The sequence below is a fragment of the Heliangelus exortis genome, chromosome 6 (assembly GCF_036169615.1).
Source record: "Heliangelus exortis chromosome 6, bHelExo1.hap1, whole genome shotgun sequence".
Classification (NCBI taxonomy): domain Eukaryota; kingdom Metazoa; phylum Chordata; class Aves; order Apodiformes; family Trochilidae; genus Heliangelus; species Heliangelus exortis.
Genome location: NC_092427.1, coordinates 33,906,690 through 33,927,758, shown reverse-complemented (window position 1 = coordinate 33,927,758; position 21,069 = coordinate 33,906,690).

Genomic DNA, 21,069 nt, shown 5'->3' with positions numbered 1-21,069 from the left:
CTCCCTTCAGTGGGCATCCCAGGGAAGGCTCTGCCTGCCACTTAAACTGAAGATTTTAGGTTCTGGGATGTCATTTCCCCCTGGTGATATGGAAAAAAGTCTGTTTTCCCCAGGCTTCTTGTTCCATGACAGAAAAACATGCTGCTGCAATACTCTTTTAGATGAAATTTACACACCAGAGGAAAAGGTGAAAAAGAAATAAAACCACACACTGACTGAACTAATTTACTTTTGGTGTTAAGGATCCAAAGTAACCTCTGGAGGCTATCAGAATTACACATCTTGCATCTTTCAAGCTAATTCCTCACCTATAAGTTTTGCCATCAATTATATCATAGGAATCTTTGGACCAAAGCAGGCAGTGAGAAGTGAAAGAGTAGGAAATGAGAAGTAGAAAGTATTAGTAGCAAAAAACCCTAATTTTCACTGCAGAATATCCTCTCAGAGAACTGTAGACCTCAAAGGCAAACAACTCTGAGTTCCACATAATCATCTTGGGTCTGATCCATATCAAAACCACAGGTAGCCTTCTGTTCAAAATTGTTGAAAGCTACAGAAATGTATGGACAGATCTATATTCCTAAAGCTGCACAGTATATATTTTAATTCAAACCATTAATATGCTAAAGGAAAAATAATAATTGAATTTATGATGTGATTCCCTTCATTCAGAAAGCAATCTGAATAATCAGAAGAAGTTAAAGATGGGTATGAGTGGGACTCACTGCAATGGCAGTCGCTTTGAAGCTCAGAAGGTCTTAGAGATAGAAATTTGAGAGCTTCTCAGTTTTTCTTTCAACATAAACAGATGGGTAAAATACAACATGCTTGGTTTTCCTCTTGTGAAATCATTGTTTCTCTCTTTAAAGCTTTTTTTCTATAGATTGTCATGCTCCTGTTCACACTCTGTGGACTTTTTTTGATTGGTTTTTTTTTTTGTTTTTGTTTTTGTTTTTGTTTTTGTTTTTTTTTTTTTTGTTCATTTTTTCCCCACCAAAGTTTTCTTTTTTTTTTTTCCCTCATGAATACTAAAATGCTATAAATGTCCTCTTCTGCTCTCCCAACCTGGGTTTTAATTATTCTAACCCTTCCTCTTCTGCAAACTCTGCTTAGGCTAAAATAGAATTAAAATGAGAGAGTCTGGAGAAGTTGGGAATACATGTAGAAACGTAGAAGCTCACCAGAAAACAAGAGTCCCAGGTACTCCAGGCTGTGCTTTTATCCTGCTATGCTTAGCAGCACATCCCATAGTGACCTGAAAGGAACTGGCTCCATTATTCCTTCTTTCCTAGTTATTCTCAGAGATACTAGATATGAGGTGCATCTTCTCTTATTTCCTACTCTTTAACATTCACACCCTCTTCTGAGCCTCTCAAAAGACTCATTCTTCAGAGAAAGCTCTTCTGCACTTCTCATTAAAAAAAGATGCAAAAGCTTTCAGCTGCATCTTGTGTTTCTGCCCTTGGTTCCATATATTTCAGAGTGAAGTATCTCATCATCTGTGCCACACTAATGTGAAAAGCACTTCAAAGGCCTACCAAAAATCTTCTAATCAAAGTAGGTTTGGTTCACCTAATAAAAAAATAACAATATTTTGGTGATTATTGCTTCTTTTTTTTTCTTTCATGCACTTGTTCTGCTTAGAAGCCAGAAAATACCTATTTATTGTTTTATTTTGAGGTGAACTATGATAGCTTTATAATATTCACATCATGTGTAGCATGTTCTTAAATAATCTGGGAGATCATGGGACCTTTCAGCTCTAAAAGGAAAGAAGACAAGTTCTGAATGATGTTTCTGCTTTGCTGTGTGAAACAGAAATTGCTTTTCTCAGCAGTTCTAGAATATTATATTAATGATTAAATAGAAAATGTAAGCTTTTGATTACTGTCATTGAGCATTCTTAATACTCACCAAATTTAATTGAGACAATGGTAGATTTTTTTGAAAGCTTATTTTATCCAATTGTTCCATCCTACAACTCACAAAGTTGAACTGAAACACATAAAAAGGGAATCTGTCACCCTCAGTGGCTGCTGGGCTAATTCCATAGACCCTAAGGAACTATAATATGCTCTAAAAATTTGCCTTATAGGAATTAGTCTATGAGAAGATTACTTAGATTTCAGAAGAAAACAAATTAATAGAGGTGGTTTCCTCTATAAGAAGGTAGATAATGTCCTTTACCTGTGATTACTTCTTGGTGAAAAATTGTGATTATACTTCTGTTTATCTATTATGGCCCCATGGGAGCACTACATTTGATTTAAAAGAAAGAAAAACAGCATCCCCAGGAAAAAATAAATGTTTATATTGCAGAAGGGTTGCATGCCTGGTACAGTAGCATTTCCTTACCAGGAAAAGACATGGCTACATTGATACTGCTCTCATCTGATAGTTTTATTCCCTTCCATTCCCCTTCCTCCTTGACTTGGCTTTCAGAAACCATAGGCACGTTTCAGATCTAAGGACCATGTTAGGACATCCAGAACCAATAGGATTTAAATATAACTACTTTACATAACTATGCCTGCAAAATAATTCCAAATAATTCTAATTTTATGTTTGTACAGTAAAACTACTGCTCATAGCATCAATTTTTTTGTGGAGGAGCCTTTCACCTGAAACAGATTTTCCTGATGGATATGAACATGAATTAAGGGGAACACTCATATTCCCAGCTTAAAACTGGTTGTGGAACAGCCCCTAGAGCAAAAAAAGAGTTAGAATGCATGACTGAATTAACAAAGAATTCCTATTTAGCCTTGTTTTGCTCTATTGTAGAACTTAACTATTTACATAGGAGTTTAAAAATAAACACTGATTGTTTTCTATAACAGAGAAAAATAAAGTAAATGTAGGAGTAGTAGTAGTAATAATAATAGTAATAATAATAATCATAATAGTACTAACAATAATAATAAAGAAGCATGGACAATCTGACACATGATTACTCAGAGCAATGGAAATTATGCCAGGTAGGAAAAAAAATAAACAACCATCTGTTAAATGCTTCATACTCTGGATATCTCTTTAAACAGAGTGGTGGTTGTTTTCTGTACTTACAGACTTAAATGTTTCATGCTGCCCAGCAGACAGCTAAAACTTTTTTTTCTTTTTCTTCACTTAATTTATAAGTATCACTGGCTGCATTCTAATAAACTTCTATGATTGAAGACATTAATATCAGTCTTCAGTTCCTCTGAAGTACTTAATTTTCTTTGTTTCCATACATACAGCTGTTCTGGCCCACTCTTTCTACCCAATAATAGACCTTTTAGACTCTATATTCTTTTATTGTAGTTTCCTGATGAAAAATTAATTCTCTGACAGTATTACTATAATTTTCCTTTACTAGTAATTATTTTTTTTAGTAGAAATGTGCAACTCCAAGAAGGAGGAAAGTGCTGTATATCCAAACACCTGCAAACAAAACCCATGGATATCATAAAGGCTGAAATTCCAAGCACATATCCCACAGCAGTCAGATGGAGGCAGAGGATTTAAACATCTTATTTTCTTTGGTTCCTTCTTGTATAGCACTTAAGTATAATGGTAACATGAGCCATGCTAATGACTATGTGTGTGTAAGACCAGTCCTTTGGAAACATTCCCAATTCCTAATGGTCCTTTATCTGAAATGAGCTCATCACAAAACCACTTCAGTTGGTTTTGGATTAGGCAGAAGTGATCCAGAGCTGATCCAAGGCTCAGTTAAGATAGTTCTGGAAAGATGACTGTAACCACCATTGGCACCTAAGCTTTGTTCTTAGTGGGATGAAATGAGTTGCTACCTGCTTCCAGCCACTGCCAGGTGCAAGAGGAAATCTCCTCAGCTGCTTTTGATTATGCTCTGGTTCTTCTCACAGCTGCCAGTCCCATCACATCTGCAATCTCAGTCCCTTCTTAGGTGCCAAAGAAATGGAATTTCTGACTCATTTTTACACAGTACCTTCCCTAGATGTTTTTCATTAATCTTTTTCAAAATACCTGTGTATGTTTGCTTTGAAATATTTTTTTCTCCTACACTCCCATTAGACTCCTCAGATCAATGTATCCCAGCTTTTGTTCTTGTTGAAGCTGTCAGATTGATCGTCCAGAAAATTTCTTCTCTTCTAAATTTTTTGGCCATTTCTACAAACTTAAATAGTGATAAATTTTGAAGACCTGACCTAGTCCCCCACTCTTGCATGTTATCTTTTGATGAACCTGCAGAAGAGGTTTCTACAGATTGCCCTCCTAAGGTTATTTACTGATTTTTACATCTCCTGTCCTCTCTGTCTCCCCTCTCCAACAGTGTCTGTAGGATACACATGTAAAGAGGTTGTGATGCCTGGAATTTTATGGACAGGGCACTGGCATTAGCTCATTTCCAAGTTCTTTTTTTGGGAAGATAAAAATTTTGATTGATTTTAGTCACATCTGTCAAATTCTGTGATAGGATCAGAGAGCTTTGCTGAATGACACAGACAAATAAAATAAGAAAAAAGGCACCTGTACCCATCTATTTTCTGACTGCTGTCCTGCTCATGGCTGCATGGTCCTGCTGCCTCTCAGCTCTCCAGATGCTTGCTGACAAGGTGGCAGACTTTCTTTACTTAGCACAAGATCCAAATAGCTTGTGAAAAATCTCAGAGGAGGGGTTTCTTGGAAATAGGGATGAGAGCAGAAGCACAGCAGCCAGCAGTCAGGCTGACCTAGCTCTAAAAAACTTGCATTTTTTCTGTGGAAGGGCTGTGTGAGTTCAGTTGTATGCTGACTGTCAGCTCCAAGTAAATCAGCATCCAGCCATGGCATGAACAGAACTCCATGGCTACCTCTGTCAAAAGTCATCTTGACTTACCCAAAGTTTTAAATTTCCATTTCCTAAACAAATGTGCCCCTTCTCCCAGAAATATTGCTCCTACCATTCATAATGTGTCGCAATAAAAATGTTCAGGAGGAATATTGAGCAAGAGAAGATTTTGCTGCTTGTGGTATTTGCATACTAATTTCAAATGACATTGTGCTGTTTCTTAGCAGCATTTGAGTTATGTAAAGAATTCATTTCTGCATCTTCCTTGTTGGAATATATTACAGGAAGCCAGTGGATGCAAAAAGCATTTTATCTTGACCAAGGAACCTATTTTACTGATGGAATGCTGCAGATAGCTAAATGCAGGGTTGGATTATTCTCAGCAGTACTTTAAGTACAGTTTTGGTGAGGTTTTTTTTTTTTTCATTCTTTAAGTATCTCAAATTATTATCCTTCCACCACTTCCTGGTGACTATTCCACCATCACAAAACAACCCAAAAGTGCTTTAAAAGGCTACAAAAATCTGTTCACCATTCATAAGTTTTCTATTTGATCCAGAGATCAAATAATTGATTATGAACATTCGTGTCACTTCCACAGGACCCATTTTAACATTTAAACAAGGCAAGAACTTACACACTGTGGGTTTTGGCTGACCTTATGAAATTTAAAAGACCAAATCATTTCTCCTTGTCTCTCCTTTGACAAGCTGCATTCCAAGAAGCACAGCAAGGCTGTGATAACATTAAGGAGGCAATCTAGAAAGCATGGTAGAATTTTTCAAAACATGCACAAAACCAAATAATCTGAAAATGAAGCTAACACTAAAAAAATTTCATGCAGCTGTATTACAGTAGAGGGTAATTTTTAATTATATGTTCTATGAATGCAAAAAACATTTGCACATAAATAAGTTTTGTCAAATATCTCCAGTTCATAAACACCATAAGCATATAAAATATCTTGCTTAAGAACAGTTTTTTTTTAAGCAAAAGCCTCTTTTGCATCCTAAGATTTTCTTCTGTACCAAGTTAAAAAAAAAACCTAAACCAACACCAACAAAAAACCACAGATATCCATAACAAAAGTCGGGTTTAAAGGCCAATTTAAACCCCATTTGTTGTGCACACTGCGAGCTGAATGAAACTGCTGAAGCTTCACTTTCTCAGGGCTGCCTGGAGCCATTCTCCTATTTCAGACTGTGTGGGACCTGCTTTGCACTTGAAATCAAAAGACTTGACTAAATAAATAAAAAAAAATAAAATTAGTAGAATAAGTGTTTGGGGGATGCACAGGGTTACTGTGCTGCCCTTACAAAACTGCAGAGGTTGTGCTGACCACTGAAGAACTTTTGCAAGAAGAGACCTGAACTCCACTACTTCCATCCCTGCCATGAAGCAGAGCCAGGATAGGATGGCAGTGGCAGTGACATCCAGGTGCCAGCTCTGCCCACTCCCCTCACAAAGCAGAACCTCTGGTGGGCATGGGGAGGAGGACGTGGGTGGCCAAAGCTTAGAATCCAGAGTTCACCATAATATGACATGAATTCAAAGAAGTTTGGGGTGGTTTGCTTGGTGCTCACATCCACACCTACCCTAACTCAGTGGGCTTCGTTTTCTTTTTTTTCTGATCAGCTAAAGCAGTGTCTTAAAATATCAGTTTCCAGCTTGAAGCCTCAGTGATCCAATTCAAAAAGCAGCTGCCAGCAGTTTTGCTTCATTCTGGCCCCCACCTAATCACTTTTTCATACCAGTGGCCAAGAAATCTTTCAGCCAAGAGCTTCAGGCCCCAACCTGTTGACTTGAGCTACTTCAAAGGTGATTATGATTGTATTTACAGGAAGGCTTCTGTAAAAAAAAAATTATGCTTCTAAAAAAAATGGATTCCAGCCCACGTTACCTTCATGCTGAATTTCAGTGGACTGATGAGTAAGTGGGGAGTGATGCTTGGTCACAACAGCAGCCAATGATTCTGCAGAGCTGCAAGTTAAACTTGAAGGATCTTGTTTCAGAGAGTTGTAATCAACAGCTTTCAGATCTATAGAAATTAGATTTATATACATAACACTCCATGGTTTTCTGAACACTCCAAACTTGTTAGTTGAAGGATATTTTTCTGACAATATAACAGAAAGGTGAGAAAAAAGCAGTGGAAAGCAGAATGCATTTACAGTGCTGATGCTGAACATACAGACTGCTGAACAGCCTCACACACACAGTATAGACCATACTGGTAGTGTCAACTTCATCACATTTGTCCCAAGTCCCATCTGTGTCATCACACAGTTCCACTCTTGGAGCTTTGTACAGCCCTGGGCCCTTGCAATGAGATTATCCAAGACCAAACTCTATCTCACACTGATATAGAGGCTGTGGAAAGAGAAGGAAGAATCTTAGACAAAACAGTTATGTCAATTCTAAAAATGAGGTAAAGGAGAAGAATAATGCTTTTTTTTTGTTTGTTTTAAAGCCTTTTGTATATCCAAAAGCCAGGGAGCCAAGTGTTGAAATTTTACAGGACATGGCCTAACATAGGTCACTTTTCTTCTGAAAACCCACCAAGAACTAAGCCTGAATGTCCTTACTGGGATTTGCCTCAGCATCATTGCTCCAGAGACTCCATCTGTCCTGGAATCTGGCCAAGGATTCAGTAAGGGCCCTCTGCAACTGGGCTGTTCTCTGCAAAGTCATGGCACAACTGCTCTTACTCCTGTATTTTCAGTGATCCATAGTAATCTTTAGTCATTGAACTGTTATTCTTAATTATTCAAGTTCTAATCCTCATTAAGCTGTTATCAGCACTTCCACAAGCAAGGTGGAGCTGACTGATCTTAACCTGTGCAGAAGATGAAAAGGGTTCCCACGTGCTTCCAAGTTCCCATTGCAGCAAGAAAACAAGAACTACCAAAAATGTAATCATAGCCCTGCATGTTTCTGTCCACTGCTCTTCAGGCAAGTATGGGAAGATTTACAGAGACCATCTGGACCTATTTTGGTTCTTATCAAGAAGCAGAGGGTTGTTATTTTTTCTTTTCTTGCCAGTTCTCTTGAAGTGACTCATCCACTAACACTGTTTAGCCACAAATTTCTGTCTTTGCCAGAATGAGTTTCCATTGAGCAGGACAGAGATGGAGGGGTGAGAGTGGGGGGGGTGAAGAGCTTAATTGCATCTGCAGCTTTGTGTATTTCATGCAAGAAGTTTTGCTGTTTTAATAACAAGTATTTCAAAAAGCTTTCAGTTAGTTCCCCTAAACAATATTTGCTCAGGTTCCAAACACCAGCGAGATCATTCAGGAAGGACAGAAATGGGTCACTTAAGAAAATGGACTGAACCTTACTTAGAGATTTTATTTATTATATTTTGGGGGGGGAAGGGGAGCATTCATTTAAAAAAAGGAATGGATAAAATTTGAAATGTCATCACCTTGATGAGAAACAAAGGAAGAAAGGTTTGGGACAGAAATGCACAGGAAGGGAAAAGGAATGAAGAATTAAGTTATAAGTGACTGAGTTACAGTTAGAAGACATTTGCTCAGTGAAAAATTCCAAATACTGTGTTAATGGAAAAGCTTTCCTATCCTCACACACAGGAAAAGTTAAAATGTCTCACCATGTAATGGACCATCAGACTTCATTCACTTCAAATGCTCATGCATCTTCCCAGGTAATAAGGTATTTTGTTAGCAGTCACAATAAGAAGATGGAAGATGATGAAAAATATTAAGACAAATTGTACTGTATCACATAGATAACAGGTTAGAAAGCAACAGATTGACATCCTCAAGTAGTTTAATTTATGTAGCAAACATTAACTAAAAACTATAAATAAGTCATGTATGTCAAGTACCATTACACAGAACGTTGCAAAGGGGCAAAAGTTTGAAGCAATTAAGAGTTTGTGACATCTTAGGAAATCAACCCATTCCTCCGGTGTGCCAGCATGGAGCCCCAGACAGGTTTGTCTTGAAAATGGGGTTATTCATGTGCAGAGAGGATGTACCATTCCCTTGGGAAGGGTGGGTAGGATGTGTCCCTGAGGCTCCATTCACATCACACAGAGATAGTTATGGATGGGCATGGGGTAATGTTTTAATATTTTGATGTAGCAACAAACCATTTCAGCATCATGGTAAGCTGAAGGATTGATCCAAAACATGTATTTTGTGTGTTTTTAAAGTAATTCATAAAAAGCTTATTGAATATAGTACAAGATTTTTCTTGTCAAACTTGGGAGAAAGCATGGAAGTCAATGCTACATGACCAAGATATTTCAGACTAACTGATAACTTAAGTGCCAAAGCTGACATGAATTAAAACCTTATTTCCAGGAGATGCTGCCTACTTACCTCTTGAAGGTCAGGTTGTGTAAGATATGAACCTTATTTTCTTTTTACTTCTAAATATTTGTGATATTAACAGCATTTTTGACTCTGGTCAGTTGGCAATTATTGGTCCTTGTGGGAATCAATATGCAAATATGAATATGTGAATATTTTATTGAGAAAAATCAGAGAGATTTCTTCTGTCCAAGACAAGGTTAGGGGATGTTTCCCAGACATGTCTAACACAACTGAATCAATCAGAAAAATGTCAGGGACAGTGAGAACTTCCTGGTATTAATAGCAAAGAAAAGAGGCTCCATGTATGCTGAAGTCTCACAGAACTTGGGCTCTGTTTCTACCCTGATCCCTCAGTATGGAATCACAGCCCTGCCACTGAGATTTCCATTCCAGTCTAATCTCATATTTTTAACTTGTCTTGATTTTCCCATGGAGATGCTCTCACACACAGACAAAACATCACACACACAAAAAAAAAAAAAAAAAAAAAAAAAAAAAAAAAAAAAGAAAAAAGCCTGTATGACTTGCAGCCCTCATAGAACTCTTTTGAAGAAAACTGGAACTTAGCTGATATGTTTGAGTCCGAAAGTTTAAAAATTAACATCCTTCTAACTGTTTATAGAACAGCTTTAGTAACTGGTAGATTTGGTAAGAAGACTTTGCTAAAAGTTGTTACATTATGAATATTATACATTTTTTAGCCTGGAGAAGCATCAGCTTCAGATAATGCACAGGCTGGAGCCAGGCTCATTACAGTGGTGTACAGTGGGAGGGTGAGGGATAAAGATTATAAATTGAGAAAAAGAGAAGGTAAGGGTGGGTAAAAGAAAAGCTCTTCCATCATGAGGAATGAAGCATTGGAACAGGGTGCCCAGACTGCTTTTACAGTCTCCATCACTGGAAGTTTTCAAAACTTGGCTGGATAAAGCCCTGAGTGATCTATGAGGTCTGACCTCATAGCTGCCCCTGATTTGAGCAGAATGTTGGATTAAAAGTTTTTTAGAATCTTCACTGTACATAGTAGCATCCATCTGTTGGCAAGTGCAAGGCCATAGATGTGGTCCAAGCCTATGCAGACAATGTAGATTCTGACCTATGCAGAATTAGACTTTGGCTGGCCTTGGATAAAATGCTACCCATGAGGTTCTCATTCCTCAGGATGCCATGCACCCACCTTAACTTGGGTCCTCTGTCTTCCCATAACCCAGGGAACAGTCTCCCACATTGGTTTCTCCCAAGGTAGTTCACCTCAGTGTTGCAAACATATAGAATATTTTTAGGGATAGTTAGAAAGAAGGATGGAAAGCTCCAAAACCATTATACAAGTTAGAAAAACAACTCACTAAGCAAACAAACCCTAGGTAAGGTATTTCTGCAATTCCCCCTGTTCTTACCCTGCCAGTTACCTTGTGATACATGCCAGGCTGAGGTGTTACAAGAGCAAACCAATCAGCAAAGTATTGTAGAGTTCTCCTAAGCCATATGCCCCTGTAATTGGCCTTTTTATGCTTCTAAAGGGAGTTGCCAACTAACAGATGGCAATAATCTAACAGCAGGCATGTGACTGGGCAGATAAAAGGAGCTGCCTGTATCCAGAGTTGACAAAGGATCCCATGCAAGCCCAGCTTCTCTCTTTGGAAAGACCTCTGCCCAGCACTGCCCAGGCCTGGTTCCCATGACTTTGTGCTACTGCCAGGGCCTCATTCTGCTTGCCCTACAAGAGTATTTTTTGGGAAGAAGTGCAGAGCTGCCTGTTCATCTCTGCAGAAGTTATGCTACCACTACCATAGGAATCTGGCTCTCCATTGAAATTTGCATTTATGCACACAGTGCACCTCCTCTCTCTGCACAAAAGCAGTGAAGCAGCTCATTGGGACTGAGCTGCTGCCTCTGCTGGGAGCAGCTCTTGCAGGACAGTTTTGGAGAGAGGTGCTTTGCTGGAGATCACCTCTCTGGGAACTGCAAAGCAGCTTGTGCAGCAAACATTATTTTTGAAGAATCACAGAATCATAGAATTGGCTGGATTGGAAGGGACCTCAGAGATCATCAAGTCCAACCCTTGATCCACTACTGCTGCAGTTCCCAGCCCATGGCACTGAGTGCCACATCCAGGCTCTTTTGAAATATCTCCAGGGATGGAGAATCCACTACTTCCCAGGGCAAGAAGAGTTGCAGTTCTCATGATGATGAGGTCTCTTTAAATTCATAGGACCTAAGAGTGCTCAGTCAGAGGTTAGACCCTTTTGCTCATCACAGCAGCTGTTTGTAGGAATGACTTGTTGTTCTTTATCAGCTGCATGATGACTCTGCCCAGGTCACAGCACACATTTTTTAATCCAAAGACTCTGGGCCAGTGCACCGCAGCTGCCTTGAGAATGTTTCATCTTTTACTGCAATTGCAGAGAAGGAAAATAGCCCTCAAGTGGGCTGATGCCTATGAAACACTGGTTCCAGACAACTTCCCTTGCTTAAATAAAAATTCACATTTGGCTTTTACAAAATTTGTTTAGAAACTGTACAAAGTTTGTCAGGCAAGGCCATGATGTTGTGTCACTGTACATTGCATCTCCTGGAGGTCTTTCTGCGTTGGAGCACAGGTGTTGTGCAGGTGTGGACCTGCTGGAGGTGTCTTTATAGGTCCTCAGAATTCATCTGAGGCATTATTAGGAGAGAAAGGTTCAGCTGCCTATGTAGTGAAAAGCATAGATAGCCAGCATTTATGTAGTATTTATATATATATATATATATATATATATATATATATATATATATATATATATATATAGTATTTATATATATTTAGACAGCATGGTGGCCAAGTGGACAATGCACAGAGGTGGGTGCATTGTTTTCCCCCAGTTTCTATTATCCATAACCCCTCTTTCCTACTTCTGACTTTTCTATCTCCAAATTTAGTTTTAAATTTTTATTTATTTATATATTTTCATTTTCATGGAGAGCTTTCTTATGTGTTCTATTCAGTTGGAAGATTGTGGTTAAATTTGTCCTATTTACAAACTATTAAATTTAAAGCAAAATTTTCAGTGACCCATACTTACATGTTAACTTGTTTATTTTTAAAAAAATCTGTCAGCACTGCCTATGGCAGCTTTGTAAAGAATATTTGTCAGGATTCTTTGATATGAAGTGTACTGTGAAGCAATTTTTTCATTTCAGAAAGTATCTGTCAAATTTTGAAAGGATTCTGCAGGTGAGATTTATATAGCTATGCTATTGATTTTGAAGGTAGGTAAACAACAAAACTGAAGCTCACTTTGTCTACCCATGACAGATGCAGTTGTTAAACATTTTACAGGTACATGCAAGAGAAATATTTTAGACACAGAATGTTCTACACAGAAGGAGAAATTGCTTTGGCCTTTGAGCAAAATCTACACTAAAGGATTTCAGTGATTCTCTGTTCCCTTACTGACTCACTGAAAAACCACTGACCAACCAGCATAAAGGAAGCTATGATTTTCTTAAATCCTCCCATAACCTTACCCATAAAACTGCACTAAATAATTTAAGTCCTAATAAATAATAATCATTTAGGTGCCTCCCTCTGTATATTCCTGATGAGAACCTTTGGAATCTGAACCACAAACTCCAGCTGCTTTCATTCCTAGTAATGATTCATCACTGAATAGCTCCCAGGAGGAAGAACTATAGTAGAGTGGAATCAGGAGGCACCAGTGTAACCATGCAAGATCACTGGCAGGGTGGAATTATTGTACTCCATGTACTCTCTCACATTAAAGGCAAGACACTATGTTTTACTAGCTGAGAGCATCTTGCCAACAGATCCTTTACAACATTTTCTTTTCAGAACAACTGTCTTAAGAACTGCTCTACTACAGAGGCTGTGCTTCATCCTAAGGCCTCAGGCAACTATTTGCCTGATTTGACATATTTTGAAACAAGAGGCTCACAGAAGAGTTTTCCAAGATTTAGAATGGGTTTTAAAATTGAACCAGCTAATCAGTTGGTGAGTGTCCTCCCTGGACAGGGTGTTTTGCAGATAAAAGTCAGTCAATATGCCCAGTCCCACCCTGAGCATCTCCTGCAAGATGTTTCACTCTCACTGTGATCATGACCACCATTACTTGGTGCCTGCAACACAAAATGTCACAAATATTGGGAAGCTGCTTTAGTCTTCAAACAATGACCTCTCTATTATATGAGAATATTGGAGAAATAATCTAAATTCCCCTGCCTTCAGCATATTTGCAATGGTGCTTAAACCCAGGCAAGATTAATGTCTTATGGCAGGCACTAGACAAGCCCTAAGACACCACCTTAGGTGTCTCACAGCATGGATTTATGTAACTGAGGATTTAAATGTAAGTGAACAGTTTCAGTTTTAGACAAAATAATGCAATGTCCATGCTGATAAATTTGAGACAGCAAAACAACTCAAACCTCCCCAAACATTTCAATCTGTTTTGCCTTCTCTGGTTCCTCTGTTGTATCTTTTCTTGGAGGATAGAGCCCCTACAGTAACTGCATAATTAGAAGGTGCTTACAAGAACTGTTCAAAAACTGTGCTATTTAAAAAAAAAATAATAAAGATACAATGTAGTTACCAAATTGCAGACAACCCATTACATAAAATGGGAAAATCTGAAGCAAGAAGCTGAATTCTCCCAAGAGGGACTGGAAAACACAGGAGCTGGCCATATACCCATGTGGGATCTGAAAGGGCTTGCAGTCCTTTCCACTGCCTGAGAGGGACTATCTGACAGAATGAATGAAGTGTTCCCTAGCAAAAACAACCACAGTTAGTCACTAAAATATTTTCCTGACTATGAAAGAATAATGTGGTTTCAAAATATCCAACTGATAATTATAATAGCAGTTTGCTATTTGGATTATTCATGTTTTGCATGGGAACAAGTACAATAAGTCTGTATTGATTTTTGATTTCATAGCCCAGATGTTAACTTGAACAATTGTGTAGCAACTTCACAGAAAAACATCAACAGGCCTTGATTATTATTATTATTTTTAAATCTATATTTAAGAGGCCTTTACAAGAGGACGTTAAAGGCAATTGTGCCTAGACAGAAATCTGTCTGGTTTGAGCATGTTCTGAGCAGAGGAAACAGAAACTGCTGCCTTCAGGGACAGAAGGCATAAACTGCTGATACCAATTTAATGTTTTAAACACTTGACACATCTGTGCTGTATCCAGCTACTCCTTTTATTAGCATATTTGCAATATGTCTGCTCTTTCTTTTTCTTTTCTACACCCAAAGTCTGATCTGGCCCTAATGCTTCTAGTGAGAGTTTGACACTGACTTTGGAAACCACTTTGCCTTTCTCCCCTTCCTTAAAATCTTGAATAATTTCAGCAACACATTTCAGTACTAGGGCTTCTGGTATATATTATTTCCCTTCTTACATTTCTAAGTAGCACTTCTGCTCCCAGCTAATTAATTCATTTTAAAATGAGCTTCCAATATTTCAATCTGTCCATGCCCAGCTTTTAACAAATAAAGTTATAATAAATAAATAACCAAAAAAAACCATAACTTCTCAACCAGCATCCCCTCCCACTACACTTCTGTTTCCATGCTCATAAATCTGGTTGAAATGAGGAGTCTTCTCCCTTTCTCTTTTTCTGTACACTGTACATATTCAATTTTCATGCATTTCTGTCTTCACTCCTTAAGTCAACCAGTTTGTAGCCACCTTTCTCTCTGATTAAAGAAACATTGCCAACATTTGCTTTTTTTTTTTTTTCTAAATCCATCTACCCTGTGTATTCCAGCTGCAGAGTTGACCTCCTTATGCATGTGGAATGTGACACTTTCTCATTCCTGCAGTTCTGAAATACTGACTTTAATCTGACAGTTTACAATTTCAAGTTGTTCATATCTCACATTAGCCATCTCATTTCATATTTCTTTTAGAAGTCTTTCTTGTTTTGGTTCATCTGTTATTTTGGGAGCTTTTCTATTAAAAAAAAATTCATTTCAAGGGTACTGTGAGGTTTTGTTTGGGTTTGGCTCTGTCTCTACAGTTCAGCACCCATTAGGACACATACTCAGGACTATTGCAACAGCTACATCTGCCTCAAACATTCTGCACTATATTGAACACCATTCAATTCTTTTACCAAGTCCTACTGATGCTTCTCCTCATCTTTATTTTTGACTGCTGAAATTACCTGTCTGACAAACACTGAAAGTAAACAGAAAAAGGTAACGTGCAAGTCTTCTGGTTTGGTTTCTTTCCCTCATCTTGAGGTTTTTTTGTAGCCTAAGTTCTCATCCTCACTCCCATGGGGAAGACTGCTTTTCATTCTGTTTATCTTGTCATCTCCTGAGGATGAGGGACATTTATATTTGTTATTTAGAAAGGGACAATTAAATCTATAAAACCCCTGGGACTACAGTATTATGTCACATCCATTGAGTCCATCATGTTTTCAGCTCTGCAGGAAGCACACAGGAATTGTTGGCATATTTTAGCAGCAAAATCCTCAGCACTGAAGACATGAACTTGGGTCTTATTTCAGTGCTGCAGAACACTGTTTCAGATCTATACAAAGAAAGTCTAAAATATTTACAATCTGCAGTCATTCCTTATGAACAGCTTTTACCAGAACAGGTGACTTACAGATAGATGTGTTAAAAAACCTGAAGGCAAGGTTGCTCTTTCCCCAATACTTCAACTGATGTGTAGCTGCCTTCTTTTTTGACCAAAGCTACAGTTTGCTTGATGTTAAAGACAATTCCTATACAGAAAAATAAGCTGAGTATCATCAGCAAAACTCAGCTAGGCAGCTGACCCTTTGCTTTCCCAAGGAACATAGGAAGAGGAGGAATGACACACTTGGTACTTCCAGCACAGAGCTGATTAACAAGCCAAATCACAACTTACTCAACCATTCCAAGCAAATATTCAGCACAAAATATCAGTGATGGAATCCTACATTAATAAGAAAAAGACCTTGCTGACCCCCTAAGTCATTGAGAAAAGAGAACCTGTTCCTCTTAATCAACAAGTATTAGCAAGTTGTACAACATGGTCTGTGCAAGAACCTTGATACTCTCTTTAGTTTAATCTCAACTCTATTTCACAGAATCACAGAATCATCCAGGTTGGACAGGACCTCTGAGATCATCAAGTCCAACCCTTGATCCTGTACCAACACGTTTACCAGCCCATGGCACTGAGTGCCACAACCAGGCTCTTTTGAAATATCTCCAGGGATGGAGAATCCACCCCTTCCCTGGGCAGCCCATTCCAATGTCTGATCACCCTCTCCAGAAAGAAATTCTTTCTAATGTCCAACCTAAACCTCCCCTGGCACAACTTGAGACCTCTTGTGCCCTCTTGTCTTGCTGAGAGTTGCCTGGGAAAAGAGCCCAACCCCCCCCTGGCTCCAACCTCCTTTCAGGGAGTTGGAGAGAGTGATGAGGTCTCCCCTGAGCCTCCTCTTCTCCAGCCTCAACACCCCCAGCTCCCTCAGCCCTTCCTCACAGGACTTGTGCTGGATCCCTTCACAGCCTCCTTGCTCTTCTCTGGACCTGCTCCAGCACCTCAATCTCCTTCCTGAGCTGAGGGGCCCAGAACTGGACACAGGACTCAAGCTGTGGCCTCCCCAGGGCTGAGCACAGGGGCAGAATCCCTTCCCTGGACCTGCTGGCCACGCTGTTCCTGATTTCATGCAGGAGATATTCCAGATGAGAAATCTTGTAATCAGTAACTGGTGATGCTGTTACCTTCACATCCCATCATGTTGGAAACACACTATCTTCAGTAAGCACTGCCAGGAAAGACAGCACCAAGCACTCTTAGTTTCTTGTCCTCTATCTGTCTGTTAATCTGCACAGCAAGAGTCACTGATTCACTGGAACAGCCTCTACTGCAGCAGCTCTCTGGCTGCATTAACATAATGCTGAAGCTGAGTTAAAGCCACCTGCCAGAAGCACCACAGGACACCAGACATCATCTGGTCAAAGCCAAGCTGAGACAGAGGAGTTCATGTCTGTATTCACTAGAGTTGACATCCTTGTGCCTGGTGTAACAAGTCTTCCAACACTTTTTTTAGTCCACAAAATACATTCTATCCTAATTTCTCTTTGCAGTTTTCAAAGAAGGCTCAGAAAATGCAAAATATTATAATTATTATATTATAATATAATACAATACATTATTAATATAATAATATATAAGAACATATATTATATTATTAATATATATGCATATATTTATTATTTTCACATATATATTATATATATATAAATATATATATAACATGTATGTTATATTCAATTTTCATGCATTTTTGTCTTCATTCCCTAAGTCAACCATATTATATTTATATATATAATATATATAACAATAATAAATATACCTATACATATATATTAATAATATAATATATACTTGTTATATAATATATATACTATATAATAAATATATGTCCTTGCTATATATATTACATATAACATATATATATTTATATATATTATATATATAAAAATATATATACTTATATATATAAGTATATATATATACTTATATATATAATAAATATATATCCTTGCTATATATATTACATATAACATATATATTTATATATATTATATATATAATTATATATATTATATATATATTATATATATATAAAAATATATATACTTATATATTATATAATATATATTCTTATATATTATAACAATATATATATTATATTATATTATTAATATATGTAATATATAATATATATTATGTATTCTTATGTATTATGTTATTATATATTATATATATTAATAATATATATTCTTATCTATTATTATATAAGTATTATAATATTAATAATTCAGGGTACCTGAAGCATTCTAGAGATTGGGATGACAATATTCATTTCAAGATACATCCATACTGAATCTCCTTTCTTTTATTTTCTTCCTTTTCTCACTACCTTTGTCCCACCTCTGATCTGTGATTCACATTTAGATCAACTGGGCAGCAGATTTGTGACATTTTCCTTCCAATGCTACCACTAAATCTAGCTTTTCTCCTCACAAATACACACCAAAACTTCTGTACAACTCCTGCTCAGCTACCACTCTATTTATTTAGTACTGCAGAGCCATAGTGGAAATCAAGTAAAACAAAATATTAAAACCAAGAGCTTTTATGAGTAAATATAAAGTCTCACAAGCTCTTTGACACTATTAGGGGTGTTATTTGCAACAGCTTCATTTTGCCTTAAATATTTAGGTTGGTTAGGACAGGCAGTGGGTGACTGCTGCATAACAGAGATGTTAAGGACTGGAGAGTGTTTCTCATGGCCTTTTAAAAGAATTTTCTCATGATCTTTTGAAAGAGCATCTGGGCTTGCTTATGCAGGGATGTTCAGGAAAGACACAATTAGCTATGGGAAGTTAGTGAGCATAAGTTAAAGAATATTCAAAATCAAAATAGCATCATCTGCAAGGGCATTTAAGATGTTGCAGCTCACGACCACTAATCCTCCACCAGTCACTGAGCCCCTCACAGCCATCCTAAATATTTCCACATGGTAGCCACATTCAGAAGAATCCTCAATTCCCCTTTTACTGATTTCCATAAAACAAGAGCTAAAAGTCTCATCAATGGTACTACTGAAACCACAGAATTTCACTTTTTACACTGGAAAGACTTACTCTTCCCTCCTTTGTAAATGACTCAAATAAAGATGACTTTACTATCAGAGAATGAGTAACAAGACATTGCTTATTGTTGTGACCCATGTGAAAACCATTTTCTCCAAAGAAACTAAACATCCCAAACAGGAGACAGGAAAGTGTTCACTTATATATATAACAACTGTTTAACAAAAGAAAAATACATATCCAAACCCACTCAGACACCCAGATGGTTGGCCTGAGTTTTTAACTGCTTTTTCTCAGCACAGCAATCCCAACAAGCTGGGCACAACAGGCTCCACTGAAACAGGACATTCATAAAAACACTTAATTCATAGAATCATAGAATCCTAGAATTGGCTGGGTTGGACAGGACCTCTGAGATCATCAAGTCCAACCCTTGATCCACTCCCGCTGCAGTTCCCAGCCCATGGCACTGAGTGCCACATCCAGGCTCTTTTGAAATATCTCCAGGGATGGAGAATCCACCCCTTCCCTGGGCAGCCCATTCCAATGGCTGAGCACCCTCTCCAGAAAGAAATTCTTTCTCATGTCCAACCTAAACCTCCCCTGGCACAACTTGAGACCTCTTGTGCCCTCTTCTCTTGCTGAGAGTTGCCTGGGAAAAGAGCCCAACCCCCCCCTGGCTCCAACCTCCTTTCAGGGAGTTGGAGAGAGTGATGAGGTCTCCCCTGAGCCTCCTCTTCTCCAGCCTCAACACCCCCAGCTCCCTCAGCCCTTCCTCACAGGACTTGTGCTGGATCCCTTCCCAGCCTCCTTGCTCTTCTCTGGACCTGCTCCAGCACCTCAAGCTCCTTCCTGAGCTGAGGGGCCCAGAACTGGACACAGGACTCAAGCTGTGGCCTCCCCAGGGCTGAGCACAGGGGCAGAATCCCTTCCCTGGACCTGCTGGCCACGCTGTTCCTGAGCCAGCCCAGGATGCCATTGGCCTTCTTGGCTACCTGGGCACACTGCTGGCTCCTGTTCAGCTTCTTGTCAATAATTCTGAAAAAGGTCTCATGTTTTCAGGGGTAGAAAGATAATCAGAAGGCAATATCATGAAACCATACAGGAATGGAAAATTTTACATCTGATACCAAAAAATGGATTGTGGCTTTGCAGAAGTTAGCATGTCCTACAAAATGTTAAAAAAAAAAAAAAATCAAAAAAAAAAAAAAAAAAAAAAAATCTCAGTTCTAACAAAACAAAATACCCAACCCAAACGTATAAAAGAAAATTCAAAATAGACTTTTGGATTAAGATAACAATAAAATTTAAAAAAATTTAAAAAAGAGGTTCAGTGGCTTCAGGAACTCACAGTGCACACACACAAAAAAAAAAAATATATGAAATTTTTTCACCTCAGTTGTCAATTCTTCTTTCATCTTTTTCTATTGTATTCTCAGATAGTCTATGGAATCTTTATTCCTACATATAATACATATCTTGCTTGTAGTATTTTCTTAACACGTTGTGTTAAAACCTGTGCTTCATATATGCATCCTAAAGTGTGAGTGTGAGTACAGAAGGAATAGTAAGCCACTGAGGTCTACCTCTCTAAAATGAATGAGATCTTGGAAAATTTTTTTTTTCTTCTTGGCAAGAGAGGAGTGCACATTCTGTTGGCAACAGTTGTTTGACTATCCAGGTGTAGAAAAAGTTAAAGCACCAATGGGCATCGCTGTGTCTGTATGAGGGGTGATATAGAGAGTATGAGCTGACTAGAGAATAAAATATTTGACATGAAAAATGCAAAAAAAAAGATGGAAAACCCACATTTTTTCCAAGAGCTGCCCCTTGGTTTTTCCCAGCATGATGGTAATGCCACAAAAGGTATATTCTTTTTTTAATAACATGACTAAACTTTTCAGACTTTTGAACCAGACATACAAGAATAGATTTCCAAACCTAGACTATTACTCTTCCACATTAGAATGGAAAAACAATTGCTCCAACAGGCACCTACATTCTTATTAGGCTGACCTGAGTAATACATGAGAATTAGGACGTGTTAAAGAGAATATTTTAAAACACTGACATGACTGGAAAATGAGGTACAGTGAAAGACCTCTCAGAGACACATTGTGTGAGATTAAGTGGGTATCTTTCATAAGACAAACTGTATTCAAACCAAAGGAAATTAAATAGTTTTACTCTTTCAAGGTTCTACTGAAGTATTTAATATTGCACCACAGAATATAATGATATTGTCCTGGATTTAATATAGAAAAGTAGTTAGGAGGAGCTATCTCCTGGGATATCTCAGCAACAGCAATTGTAGAAATGG